This window comes from Cynocephalus volans, chromosome 12 (assembly GCF_027409185.1).
Source record: "Cynocephalus volans isolate mCynVol1 chromosome 12, mCynVol1.pri, whole genome shotgun sequence".
NCBI lineage: Eukaryota > Metazoa > Chordata > Mammalia > Dermoptera > Cynocephalidae > Cynocephalus > Cynocephalus volans.
Window position 1 is genome coordinate 33335577 of NC_084471.1, and position 14169 is coordinate 33349745.

General features: G+C 36.0%; 1 protein-coding gene across 3 annotated transcripts in view; it reads left to right on the forward strand.

The window, feature by feature from the left end:
* The window catches only part of POC1B (POC1 centriolar protein B), an 84555-nt gene that overhangs the window by 63887 nt on the left and 6499 nt on the right, over window positions 1-14169 (forward strand). The gene's annotated exons all lie outside the window — the stretch shown is intronic.

Consider the following 14169-nt stretch of genomic DNA (forward strand, 5'->3'; position numbering starts at 1 on the left):
TCTTATGTACTTTTCTATTTGGAGACCTTCTCTTCTATCTTATTGATCTGGTTGTTCTTGACCTATTATCATACCTTTTCAATTATTGTAGTTTTAGAATATTTTGTTAAAATACAGTGCACAGTTTTTTTCTTGAAAAGTTTCCTGGATATTCTTGCCTGTTATTTATCCATATGAACTTTAGAATTAGTTCTTAAAAGTATCCAACTGGAATGTTGATTGGAATTGCATTAGATTTACAAAATAATTTGAGGAGAATTGCCAACTTTACTATCTTGAGTTGCTCATCTAGGAATGTAGTATTGTAGACAAGTATTTTAAAGTTTCATTGAATCAGATTTAAGAGCATTCTTGTTACGTGCCAGTGGTTCCCATAAAAACAGTCACCATTTTTCATGTACTACTAATCATTTTACCTCCTTACTAAGCATGCACATAGATTCTCTTATTCCACAAATTAGCCTTAAAGAGTTTAGGTAACTTGCCCAAAGTCACATAGCTAGAAAGTGCAGGAGACAAGCAAGGCCTGGACTGGACTAACATCAGAGGCCGAACTCTGAAAGCCTGCACCATACTGCCTCTCCCACAGTCATGACAACTAGACCACATTCCTTGTCACTCTGAATCCTGGTTTTAGCTTCCTTGTTGTCAACAGGGTTTAGCCTAAGTAAATGTTTCTTCACCATAGTAGAGTAGCCAAATAGGTCCGATCAGCATCTCTGGTTGGAAAAAAAAAAAAAAAGAAAGAAGGAAGACAGGATAAGTATTGAGGACCTCCAGTTTGGGAGAAGGTGGGGAAATACTCAATGCTTGTAAGTAATTGGTTGTGGAGGCTACTTTGAGATTTTATACATTGCCTATTTCCACTTGCCAAGTATGGAAATGCTTGGCATGTACCAGACTTTAGTGAGCATAAATCTTTAACTTAGTGTTAGAATCCTCATCAAAAGTAATAGTCTATTTAAGACACACTTGTCTCTTACTGATAATCCAGAAGGTATTCCATTTGGTGTGCTCGTCATAGGTTGATCAAGGAATAATTATTTGATCTTTTATGTCTTTCTATTTCACAGTGACATAATGGCTTTGCCTCCACTGGCTGGGCTCTGTTGTTACTCTTCTTTTGCTACTCCCCCCAGGTCACCACCCTTGCCCTATCACTAATTTTTATTTTTTGTTTGTTAATTGTTTAAGAAAGGATATTCTTCGTGGCAGGAACTGTGTGTGTGGAAGTTTCCTTTCGTGTTGTTATTGCTGTTAGTTCTGGTGTGTTCAGGTATTATTTCCTTTGTGAAATACGTGAGAACATCAGTTTCCATCAGATTTGGTTAGTGTGATTTTTGTAAAGTGAATCCTGTTTTCCATTGACACTTATTTTTAAACAGCTGTGTTTTCTTGGTAAATATCCTCAGTTTATTGGGTTGGAAGTCTTGTGGGCAAGGCTCAAAAGCATGCCCACACCCATAATAGTTTTCTGGGGGTTTTTTGTTGTTGTTCCTAGTGATTTGAGGAACTCTTACAACTGTACAGCTACTTGCAGTATCCAGGCTGTCCTTCCAACCCTTCTCTCTCTCTTGCTATTATTATTCCTTAGATCATGAATATCCATATTTCCAAGGGATCCTGTCGTTCCATGTTCACAGTTCCTCAGACTCAGTTTGCATCCCTTCGGCTGATTACGTAAAGGAGCAGGGTGTTACAGTGTTATACCTTGTCCTCATAGGTGAAACTATTAAAGAAATTTTGTAGTTCACTTAGACAGTTCTTTTTGAAGCTTCAAATTCCGTAAAATGAATTTGCACCCTACTTTCTTCATTCTCTAAGGTTGATATTATGTAAAATAAATTTATTTTAAGTGACATCTAGCATCAGGCAGAGTACCATGCTGAGTAAATGTTATTCTAAATTTGGAAATATGCATTTTGGAGATAATTTAGTAAAATTTCAGGATGATAAATTTAATTAAAATCATTCCATACTTTAAACAGAACTGGAAATGTCTTCAGATAAAGTGAAGACAATTGTGTGCTTTGGAAAATCAGTTAAAAATTGAAGAATCTGACTAAGAAATGTACTCTCCAAGATTTGTACTTTTAGAAAATTCTGTGTACTTTTTATATAATTCAGTACACAATTAAAGTACTGAAAAATTTAAGACGTTAACACTATTTTATAAATTATTTTAAACTGGACAATTAGCTCAGTTGGTTAGAGCATGGTGCTGATAAAAATGATTTTGTTCTTTCCTTTTCTAGAAATCATATATTTAGATACTCTGAATTATACATGCAATAAACATATTGCTGTTTTGCATTTTGGGCACTAATGCATCAAAGGCTCACACCCTCTTCCCCCCACCCCTGGGAAAAGCAGTCTCTTTCTGATATACAACTAAATGACATAAGAAATTTCAAGCATATAAGATTATGTTTTTAAAAAAAGAAAGATCACTTTTTAAAAAATTGAGTATATTGACAGGTTTACCAAATAGAATTGAGAAAAAAGATTTTTTTAGTTTCAAAATAAACTATTGCTCACCTTAAATGTATTTAAAACTTTTGATTCAGAGAGCAACAGTTTTCTCTAAGATATTATATTACTAATTTAATTAAGGATTAGGTCTGTTTATTTCTGCTTCTAAGTGCTATGACTATTTTTGTGTATTTATTAGTCAAAGGAAATGACAGTTGCAGGGTTTATATCTCAAACTATGAATGTATTTGTGAGTATGTTTTGTTTATTTTTAGTGTTTGCTTTAGCACTCTTTCCAGGCAGTTCTCTTGGCAACAGTGACATTGCTTCTGCCTGTCATGTATTTCTTGCAATCAAGCTCTTCCATTGTATTCTCCCACTACAATTTATTTCATGCAAATGTTCTAGCTGTTCTATCTAGCCATTAATTTATATAATTTTTCCTACAGTGATTTTAGTCAAAAAATATTTTCTAAATGTAAGGAAAAATGAATTTTATGAGAATTTAAACCATGATTTTTTAATGGAAAAAAAATAAGGGCATACTAAAAATTTGTGCCTTTTTCTTCTGCTTCCACCTTTCCTCGAGCCATTTCTCACACCAGGATGGGAGATCTGACCATGATAACTAGGATTTGCTTGTTTTCCTCTGCTTCTTCCCTGGCACAGAAAAATCTGGAGTACTGGTAGATGGTACAAGGAGACTTGAGCCAACCAGCTTGTTAGAATGGAAAGGCCAGTACATATGGAATCAAATACTCTTCTGGCCATAGCTCTGTGGACCCCCAATGAGCAAAGCTTGGCAGAAATAATAAATCTCTCAGAGATTTATTAATTTATTAATAAATTAATAAATTTATTAATAAATTAATAAATCTCTCAGAGATTTTATTAGATTTATTAACCATAGATAAGCTGGATTTTTGTAGGAGCTGAGCTCAGGGTGGTGAACCTTGTGGTAATTAGCATTGTGAAGGAAAGTGACTTGGCCTAAGTCAGGGACTGGTTCAATGGACATTGTTCATTCATTTCACAAAAACAAATGTGCCAGACACTAGGTAGGAGCTGGGAATATGGGGGTGGGGAGGAGGTGGGGAGGAATGCATGTGGTTATAATGATAAGCAAAAGCCATCGTGGAGAGTTACGTGGTACAGTGAGAGTGTGAATTCGGGGCATTTGACCAAATCGGTGATGTGTGTGAGCTGAGATCAGATAAAGTTTCCCTGAGAAGGGCATTTAAGTTGGGATATAAAACTTTGCCACTCAGTATATGATTCATGGGCGGTTTGCTTGAGCATCACCTGGGAGCTTAATAGAAATGCGGATTCTCAGTTCCCACCCCAGACCTACTGAATCAGACCCTGCATTTAATAAGATCCCAGGTGATTTGTGTGTACATTAAAATTTGAGATGTCCTGATCTAAGTGGTTCAATTGATAGGATTTGTAGTGAGTTGGGGGTAAGAAGGGGGTTATCAAGGATAATTCTTAGATTTCTAGCTTATACAATGAAATGTCATTCATTGAGGTAGGGGATTTTCTAAGGGGGCCAAATTTGCAATCACGAGTTCCAATTTGGACACTTTGAGTTTGATGTATCTTCGAAACATCCAAGAATACATGGCAGATATACAATTGTGTACACATATCCAGAGCATTAAAAAAAGTTCTAGAGTGGAAACAAGAATGTATCACATGTATGTGGTAATTGAAGCAGTAGGCTGAGATAAGATTGCCTGAATAGAGAGTATAGCGTAAGAAGAGGGTTGAGTGCTAGATGTTGAGGAATTTTAATAAAATTGTCCAATGAAAGAGGATAAATCTGCAGAGGAGACGGAGAAAGCTAGTATGAAGCAAAGAAGCCAGAGTGTGGTGTCACGGCAATCAAGGGAGGGGAAGCACTTCAAGAGGATGGTAGAAGTCAGCATTGCCCAGAATTCAGAGAAAGATGCAGAAATGTTTAATGAATTTAGAGGAGATTATTGGTAACCTTTTGGAGAACTTTTATGGTGGAGTAATACAGGTGCAAGCCAGTATGAAATGGGTTGAAGAGTGAGTAGGGGGAAAGGGTGAGCAAAGGAGAGCTAGAGTAGATTTTTTATTTTATTCAATACATTTGGTAAGTTCCTGTTATGTACCAAGCAATGGGAACATACAAGTGAAAGATTAAATCCAATAACAGTAACATATGCCTAAATTGCTATGGGAGTGCAGTGGTTAAATAAAGAGAAGGTGTGATGCATGGGAGAGGGAGGAGTGTGTGCATGCATGCTCCCTGGAGAATTGGGGTAGGGTGGAGAAGACAAAAAGTTAGTCAGAGATACCTTTCTAGAAGTGAGTGATACTTGAGCTGATTCTTTAAGAATTCAGCTGGTAATAAGGTGAACAGGGACAGAGCTCAGCAAGTGAAAAATGAGGAAGGCTTGAGGGGGAGTGAATTCAGGGGAGTGAGCATTTCAAGTTGGCTACAGTACTGAGATCAAGGGATAGCAAGAGATGAGAAAGGAGAGAGGACATAAGGGTGAACTGTAAATGACCTTAAACGGCACTTGAAGATGTTTGGATTTATCCTCAGAACTTTCGGGGAACCAGTGAAGGATTTTAAGCCAGGGGAGTGACAAGAGCAAATCTGGGTTTCAGGGAAGTTACTCTGGAGATGTGAAAACAGAGTAGTGGAGGGAGGTGAGACTGGAAGACGGAGGATGAGGAGGCACTTGTAGGAGGAATCAGATATGAAGTGATAAGTGCCTGATGTAGAGCAGTAGCAGAGGGAATGAAGAAAAGGAGACCGATTCATGAGATACAGAAGAGAGAGGGTGAGCAAGTTTTGTTTACTGACTGAACAGGGGAGGAGAGGGAAGAGTCTAGAATATCTTCCAAATTTGGGGCTGCTGGGTAGATAATGGCACTGTTATCAAGGCAGGAAGAGACAGGGTTTGGGTATGGAGCATCTAGTCCAGAAATACAGATTTGAGAATCTTTAATTAATTTATAAAGCCACAATGTCTCACAGGGTGACCCCTAAACTGCAGCTCCATAGTAAATGTGACAGTGATTAGGATAAACAGATGTTCTGCCTTAATTGCATCCCATTCATCAGGTGGGATCTTTAGAAGACTGCTTATTTGAATAATGCTGATTATTTGGTAAATTCTGTGACCGAAACATGAAGTAGATAAAATTTGTTACATTTAATGGCTGTGAATGTGGACATGCTCTAGTGGTGTCATAACTTCCTCTTTAAGAACTTCCTGCTTACTCATCTTGTGTGTGTGTGCACATGTGCACGCTCCAGAGGGTGAGATAAATTATCATGACTCTTAACAACTCTTTTTAAAAAGTTATAGAATCTATTTCATATTGTCTTTGACTCATGTCAGCTATGAAGAATATTTTTGCATTTTATGGTAATATTTGAATGTTATTTTTTCTGGGCCATTTTTACCCATAGAGATTGTTAAGAAAAAAAAATCTTTCTTTCTAAACACAGTCATTATTTTTATTGTCTTTGGTTTCTGAGTTTCTTTGACCAGCAACATAAGAAATGAGGAAAACACCCACATCTTTTTACACACAAAAATGGGTGGAGGTAAAATATGGTAGCTCTACCAAACAGTATAGTGTTATCAAAACATCTTATTTTCAGTTATTCATAATGAAGTATTTGTTACTGATACTCTACTCATAAGCAATTTGAGAATGCTCTTCTTCCTAGAGATTTTCATGTCATAGTTTTTCAACTGTGTCCAGTTATATAATCTTTATCAAAGTGTTAAATATTTTAGATGAAGTTCATAGTTCTAATTGCTTGATATTAGATTGACTTCCTGTATGATTGTTAGGAAATAATTTTTCATCCACTAAAATGATGAGACCAGAATTTTTAAATAGATGTTAGATCTTTGTCTGCTGTGTATTTTTAGAAAGTATTATGTACATTTTTCAATCAGCTGCTTGAAATTTGAAACCTTTTTTTTCTTTTTAAAATTACATCTGAAAATATCCTTTTTTTTTTTTTGAAAATATCTTAATTTTTTTTATTTGGGGTTTGCTGAACAGAGATTTTCATTTTAAATGTATATACAATGCATAATTTATTCATTTATAACTCTGTTAACATTTAGTTTGTATGGCTCATTTATTTATTTATTGAACTCCACCTGCCTTTAAATAGCTTATTATTTAATTTGAGAAACCAGACATAGAAATAGGAAAGAGAAAAAACAACAACAACAACAACAACAAAAAAAACAACTGAGAGCATAATGGATAGAAAAATATCTTTAATTCAAGAAAGTTTATTAATTACTTTTTGTGTGCCTTACACATAGGAATTATTCAGCATGTTGCTGGCTTTCTGAAAAAAGGTGAACTATGGCTTCTGCCTTGAAGAAAGGTGCAGTATAGAATTTGGGGGAGGGCAGGAAAGGGCATGATATGATGATAATGATGATGGTAGGTAATATAATGCAAACTGTAGATTTAAATTCTTTACCTACATTATCACCACAACCATATATGTAGCCCAGTATTATTATCTCCATTTTACAGATGAGGAAACTAAGACTTAGAAAGGTCAAGTAATTTGTCCCAGGTCATACAGTTGATACAGGGCAGAGAAAAGATTGAACCCAAGTCAATGTGACTTGATGTACCATTTATATAACCACCATGTTATGTGATACCACAGATAATTATATCATACCACAAATAGCAGAAATGCAAGAAAAAATTGGTAATTGCCTTAAGAAGCAAAACTGAATTATTATAGAGATTTGGAGGAGGGACAAATTGCATCTATTTGGGGAAGATGAGGGAAAACTTTATTGTTCTGTAAATACAAATTAAGTCAACTAAGATATTGTAGGCTTTATATACTAAGTTCACATAGAAAGCTTTCACTCTCTGATTTTTGAATGATTTAATGAATAATGAATAGACAGAAGCATGGTTCTTGATGTCTAGCTGTGAATATACATTACTGTTACTCTATAATCACAGGGTAAAAATTAATCATACTAGAATGGTCTCATTATGCTGGATAGTGAATAGAACAATAAATAAATAAAATATTTGTTTTCTAAAAGGTGATGTGTAAAGCTTGCCAGCTTTTTGAATGTAGCTTTGTTAAATGATTAGATGCATTTCTGCCTTAAAATTGCCTCTTCATAGCATTAAAACAAATACAGTAAGGAAGCTAAAATTTTATTCAAGTGAGCAAAGCATGACTTAATTTGTATGTCCAATTTTAAAAAATCATCTCGTGACTTTTAACACACAGCTCACTTCTGTTGAATTTGGCACTTGAAGGGTTTTGAAGGACAGAATAGGGCCCATAGGAATAATGTTATTTATCTCAGGAAATAAGCAAGCCTGGAAAATAATTTTTAGAGATGTGTTCTAAATAATGTTTCTAATTCTGTCATGATTTTTTGCTTTATAAAAATGAGGGCAGTTATTTGAGGACATACTTCAACCTGTTGATGTGGTTGGCTTTCTGTATTTATTGTTAGGATACAAAAGTGGTTGGCTTTCTGTATATATTGTTAGGATACAAAAGTGGTGGTGGTATGTTTGCTTCTGCAGCACCCATATTAAAATTGAAATGATACAAGAATACTGAGTAGCTTCTATGTCAGGATAACATGAAATTTTCAAAGTAGTCCATGATTTTTGGAATACCATGTTTATAGGTGGGGAGGCTTGATGTCATAAAGATGTATCTCCCTGAATAAATCTACAGATTGGAGGCGATTCATATAACCATCTCAGTAAGAATTTTAGTGAAACTTAAAAAGCTAATTTAAAGCTTTTATGGAGTAGCAAGGAGCCAAATATAGCCAGGACAATTTTGAAGAAATTTGAAGATTGGAGGCTCAGAAAGCTCTAAGCATGGTACTGTTACAGGGAGAAACAGAGAGACCATGATGAAGAGCATATGAACAGACCCACTCCCATACAGACAGTTAATACATGAAAGACTTGACTTTGCAGATCCATGAAGATGGACTTGTCACTAAGTGAGCTGTTTAATAGATGTTGCTGGGATAACCATCCATATGGAAAAAAATAAAATCATGTTCATACTTGTAACCACAAACAAAATCAGTACCAGATGGGTTAAAGAATTAAATGTGAAAAGCAATACTTTAAAATTTCTAAAAGAAAACAGAAGAATACGTTTATACATTCTGGGTAGGCAAGGATTGCTTAAGCAAAATATAAAATGCACCAATCATAAAAGAAAAGTTTATAAATTTGGCTATATTAAACACAAAAACTTGTGTAAATTTTTAAAAAGCCCATAAAATAAAAGTGAAGACAAACCACAGAGCAAGAGATGTATATGTATAAACATCAAAGTATTGTTACCTGAAATATAAAAGAACTCTTTTTTTTATTGAAACATGATTGTATTTGTGTGATACAGTGTTGACTATCAGTATTTGTGTACAATATGTGCTGTCCATTAACCAATTTCTCCCTAACTCCTTCCCTCTCCCCCTTTCCCACCTCAAGTAACCACAGTTCTGTTTTCTCCTTCTGAAAATTCAACATATTATTGTGATTATTGTTTCTTTCTTAAAGAACTCTTAAATATAAATTAGAAAAAAGAAAAGTAGACCAATTCAAAGGTAAACAAAGGGGCCGGCCCCGTGGCTCACTTGGGAGAGTGCGGCCCTGGTAGTGCCAAGGCTGCAGGTTTGGATCCTATGTAGGGATGGCCGGTGTGCTCACTAGCTGACCGTGGTGCAGACCACACTGTGCCGAGGGTTGTGATCCCCTTACTGGTCAGGAAAAAAAAAAAAAAAGTAAACAAAGGATTTAAATAGGTGATTTACAGGAAGATGATGAATATACACATAAAATATACTCAAGTTGCTAATAGTCAAAGAAATGCGCAATGAAATTAAAACCATGAGATACTGTTTCTTGCTCATAATTTTGGCAAAATTTAATATGTCTAATGATCACATATGATGACTTTGTAGAAAAAAGGGAAACCTTTTTTGCTGGTAGAAGTGTAAGTTAATTCTGTTTTGAACAGTATGAGGTAGAACTATGACTTAGCCATTCCACTCTAGAGAAAAATCTCATACTTCTATACAGGGGACATTTACAAGAATGCTCACTATAGCAGTCAGCGCTAGCTAATGGTAGAAGAGGTATATAAATTGTGGAGTAGTCAGTCAGTGGAATACGATTTGGCAGTACAAATGAGTGAACTAGAGTTGCATACATCACAATACAAAATACTGAAAGGTTCTAATGTAATACAATACTATTTTATGTGAAGTTCTAATACATGCGAAACATATGTGATAGAAGTAAAGGGACATGAATTGGAATGGCAGACACCATATTCAGTATGGTAGTATATACTTCAGGAGAAAAAGGAAGGGAGATCAGAGAGGGGTTTATTTCTTAAGCTGGGGGAGAGAAGGTTGCTTTGTTATTCCTTATACCTTTTCATTGAATTTATTAAAGCATAGTTGGAACTTTTAAAAATTCAGTAGTTATCAGTTAGATAAAAAGAGAAAGACTACTGATTCATTCAAAAATGTTAGTGTTGCGGTGAGGCTGCATTTCTTACTCCCTCATATTAATTTTACTTGATTGGTGCCATGCTTTCAAGAAAGGGGCAGCTTCTGAAAGGTGAACAGATGGCTTTTCTGAGACATGATGTGGGTGAAACTAACCAAATATGGCTTTCCAAGTCAAACCCCCATTTTTTCCAAGATGTAATACCTACTTGAATATAAAATATCTTTTAAAAGATACATAATTTTATAATATAAGCTATTACCTGCCTCAGAATTTAGATTCACACACACACACACACTCTCTCTCTCTCTTTAAACAGAGTGAAAGATAACTATAAATTTTTTCCCTCGTTGTTTAGCATACTGTGTAAATGCTTCTTGTTGAATTCTATATGAAAGAGAGAAAAAGGATAAATCCCTTACTCTGAATGCCCTTTGAAGTGTACCAGCAGGGTTCACAAAAGAAGTAATGGCTTCTTGTTTTTTCCTTTTCAATTTACAGAAAATTTTATTGGTGTTATATTGGTCTAGAATACTGGGAATAACATATACCTGTAGCTTTTTTAGTTTAATATTAACTCAGAAGAGAGTGCACTAATTCTACTTCACTGCCTGTTCCCTGTCCCACCTCCACCTCCGATACTTTTGGTTAGTATTTTTATTATTAATTATGATATGTCTGGTGCAGTGCACTGTTCTAGATCAGCATAGGGTCTTAGGAGGCAGATCTTCCTTTAAGGAATTGATTGCTTAATCATGTAAAAAGTGAAATGTAGAAAGAAATTTTTGTACATATTTTCTTTGTCTTGTATTCTACCCATTCATGGCTTTAAAATTAATAAGTTTCTTTAGAAATGAGACTAAGATTAATGACAAAGGCAGACAGTAGATTTGTGATCTCAGCTGTCTTTTCTAGTTGATAGTTACATAGGGATATGTTTTTCAAGTCATCTGATAGAAATGAAATTTCCCATTGCTTTCAGGAAGAAAAAGCAAAGTCTTCTCTGTAAAACCTTATCCCCAAAGCCTGAAGGTTTTTCTTTGAAAAAGAGCTGTATGATTTCTCCTGAAGGACAAACAGGTCTTTCTCAACTCATCAAATTTAGTTTGGGAGGCAAAATTTCACATGACATTCTTTCATTTTTACACTAGAATACTTTTAAATCAATCAGACTTGATCAGATGGGTATGTTCAAACAGGGATACGCAGTACACTGTGCCAGTGTATAAGATAGAAAAGATGTGGTTTTCTCCTTCAGGATCAACAGCCTAAGTTTAAAAATTGAGAATGAATTCTATGTTGTGGTCCCGTGACAACCACATCTGGGTGACTCTATAGCTCCTTTTTCTGTTCCCCTGACTGGTCCATCCACTCCTTGGTCAACACTGGCTTTTGATTTTAAGAAAAGAACCAAAAATAAAGCAACACTCTGAGTCACTTCTACAAGACAGCCGTCCTCTTTATCAGGATTCTCCCATGAACTCGGTGACTGTCTGAACCCATTGTGCTGATTGTAAATTCAACATAGGGCCTCCCATCTTTGGCCACCACTCTTCAAGCTTTCCCATTTTGATAATTCATCAGTCCCAGAGGGCCTCTAATCCATCAAGCCTCCTGCCTTTCCACTGCCCATCTCCTATGTCGGTGCCTCTCTCCTTTACTTGGCTTGGATTCTGTGTTCTATCATATCACCACAGCCATGCTCTTGTCCCTTTCTGCCTTTGTTGTCCTCACCCAGAAACATACCAACCTAGGTTAAGTCTGTTCCTCTGCCTCCTTCATGCCTACACCCAAGGAGCTGAATTTGATTAGACAGCCAGGCTGGCTGGTCTCACCTTAAATTTGTTTATGCAAAGCTCCAGGGGCACTTAGCCTATGCCTAGTGAGCCCACTTACTGGGTGGTGATCCAGTTATACCTTCACCATCCTGTGTCCTGGATGCTCTCTTTCTACTCAGTCTTTTCCAGCAGCACACATTTGTGATATACAAGAGTGCTCCAAAAAGCTCGTGGAAAGATTTGTGTTATCTGTTAATTCTATTTTTCCACGAACTTTTTAAAGTATGCTCATATTTCCCATCTTTAAAAACAAAAACTTCACTTGACTCATCTTTTTCCAGCTCCTGTCTCATTGCCGTGTTCCCTTTTGTAGCAAAACTTTTCTCAAAAGAGCTGCTCAGATTCACTGTCATCATTTCTTCACTTCCCATTCTTCTGAACATACCCCAGTCAGGCTGTTGTGCCCACCATCCCACTCGTGTCAAGGTCCCATTGGCCCATGTAATTCAGCCTCTCTGCAGCACTTGATTCTGGCAACCACTCTCTCCTTCTAGAAACTATTTTCTCACTTGGTTTCTGGGCCACTGCCCCTCCCACCTCCAGAGCCATCAGTCCCCTTTCATGCTCTCCTCCCCCTACCTTCTAAAGTCTTTGCAGCTCTTCTGGTGTTTGGCTCCTGCCTACGTAATCATAGACCCATGGATATAAAGATCTGTATGCCAGTAATTCCCAAATTTATATCTCTAGCCCCAGCCACTCCACAGAAATCTAGAATCATGCATTTCTAATTGCATTAATAACTTTTCTCCTTGGAAGTCTAATAGACATCTCAAATTTAATGTGTCTAAAATTCATTCTCTACTTCTCCATTAAAAATTTCATCATCAGTATAACTACATTATAGTGAAGCACCTTACCTGGCTTTATTTTTCTTCATAAACCTTGTCACCTGGTGTTACATCGCATATCTACATACTTAATTTTGTACTTCACTCACTGGAGTATAACCCCATAATAACAGGGTGACATAATGAGTAGCATTAACAATCCTTTATGTTAACTTGTTCTTCCGTGACCTGTGATAGCTAGGAGTTTTCTTCTGGACATTTTCAGTACAATTTTAACTTTTCTTTGTCATATAGAATTGAGTGATTCAAAGTGATAGTAATGAGACTGTGGATTTTAATGGGTGCTTCATACCCTAAAAAGTCATTCTCCCTCAGGTATTTTAAGTTCATATTCTAGCAATATCCCAGAGGAGGGAAGGGGGGGCTTACAGAGCATAGCTCCTTAGAGAACAGTATGGTTTTTCAAGATATATGTAACCTGCTAGACAAGAAAACAAAAACATAACAAAATGTAGAAGCTCATAAATCTCTGAGGGAGAAAAGTAGTTAAGTTACCAAATGACTGAAGACTCCAGAATGTAAGCTTCAGGAGGGCGGGGTCTTGGATCATGTTGCCCACTGTTGGGTCCCCACCACTTAGTGCCTGCACCGAGGGCAGCCCCAGAAATATTTGTTGAGTGAACAAATGAAAAGACTCTGAGCAGATACACTTAGCTTGGTGGGAATACTAAAATGTATTTTATTTTATTTTATTTTATTTTATTTTATTATTTTTTTAAATTTTATTTTGTCGATATACATTGTAGCTGATTAATGCTCCCCATCACCAAAACCTCCCTCCCTTCTCCCTCCCCCCCCTCCCCCCCAACCTAAAATGTATTTTATACATGTTTTTAAAATGAACTTGAATTGTGAATAGATTTTGAGGGCTTTTTTTTAGTTTTTAAACAAATGATGAATTAGCAAGACTATGACAGGGGGATACTTGAAAGTTTTTGTCTTCCTAAAAAATGCAAAGGATCATGGGAAACAGGGGCTTTGATCCCAAAGTTACATTATATGGAGTGCTTCAGCATGTCTTGGATTTATGATAAAATATACATAACATAAAGTTTACCATTTTAACCACTTTTAAGTGTATAATTCACTGGCATTAAGTACATTCACAATATTTACAATGTTGTGTAACTATTACCACTATCTATTTCTGGAACTTTTTCATCATTCCAAAGAAACTCTGTACCCATTAAGCAATAACTCCCCCTTACCCCTCCTCCCAGCCCCTGGTAACCTCTACTCTACTTTCTGTCTCTATGAATCTGCGTATTCTAGATACCTCAAATAAGTGAAATCATAAAATGTCTGTCCTTTTGTGTATGGCTTGTTTTATTTAGCATAATGTTTCAAAGGTTTATCTGTATTATGCTATGTATCAGAATTCCATTTCTTTTTATGGCTGAGTAATATTCAATTGTATATTTATACCACATTGTGTTTATACATTCATGGATGGGTACTCAGGCTGT